This window comes from Pygoscelis adeliae, unplaced genomic scaffold (assembly GCF_000699105.1).
Source record: "Pygoscelis adeliae isolate BGI_AS28 unplaced genomic scaffold, ASM69910v1 Scaffold189, whole genome shotgun sequence".
In the NCBI taxonomy this organism is placed as follows: Eukaryota; Metazoa; Chordata; class Aves; order Sphenisciformes; family Spheniscidae; genus Pygoscelis; species Pygoscelis adeliae.
This window is the reverse complement of record NW_008825543.1, coordinates 682,819-683,798: the sequence shown is the minus strand read 5'-3', so window position 1 is coordinate 683,798 and position 980 is coordinate 682,819. Positions and strand designations below refer to the sequence as shown.

At 57.0% G+C, this 980-nt stretch overlaps 1 protein-coding gene across 1 annotated transcript in view; it reads right to left on the bottom strand.

The window, feature by feature from the left end:
* SLC16A1 (solute carrier family 16 (monocarboxylate transporter), member 1) overlaps window positions 1-980 on the bottom strand; it is a 16,306-nt gene that overhangs the window by 11,992 nt on the left and 3,334 nt on the right.

Here is a 980-nt window from a genome sequence, read left to right as displayed (position 1 = left end):
AGGCTGCCTCCACTCCCAGCCATCTGCTCCTCCTGCGCTCTCCCAGCTCCAGAGAGACGCGGCAATGCCTGGAGCAGGATCTCAGCAGGCAGCAAGATCTCCAGGAACGTCCCTGCTGTGTGACAGCCATTTGGGCTCCTTGTGCCTTTGTCAGCTGGACCCGGCCTTCAGACAGCAAACGCCGACACTGAAACACCCAGGCCAGGCAGGACCAGACCCCACTCCCTGAGGGGGCTCCCGCCTCGAGCCCCCGGCAGAGCGGAGGGACACAGGAGGGGGACACTGCTCCCTGGGAGCCTGACAAGCACCCATTCCCACCAGCCCCCTCCTGAAGCATTATCCAAACGAGAGCCTGAAACACATCTACCCCTCCCCACCCCAGCCTCCCAAACTCAATTCACAGCAACGGGCTCTTTCAGTGTTCAACACGCAGTAGGATAGCATGGGGCCATAAACACCACCGTGGGACATTTGTCCATGTGGGGAGCCAGCAGACCCCAAGCATCCCTTCTGGTCCCTGAAACTAAACTGAGATCTCATACTTACTGCTGGGGAAATGGAGGTACTGGCAATTGCAAGCTGTTTACAGCCAGTAACACTTTATAGCTTCAAATTTGGCCTTTTTCTGGCCAGAAGCAAGATGAAATAGAGATTGTTATGAGCTAATGAGACACCACTTTCACCAGTTTTAAGCGGGTTTATAGCATTAAGCATGGAGCTGTAATTCCAGCGAGCACCCATAGCCAGGGTTTAACCTGGCAGCACATGGCCTACGTGACTCCCCAACGCTTGCAAGGGCTCTGCACCAAGACAATAGTCGATTGAGGTCCTGCTCAGCCGAAGCATTTGCGCGTGGGGTGAGGTGAGGTCAGCAGCACGGGCAGGGTTTGCTCAAGGCCGGCAGCCCGCACGGGCGAGCTCAAGGTTTTTACCAGAGGCAGCACGGCCCACTCAGTGTCTCTCCCCACCGGGGACGGCCA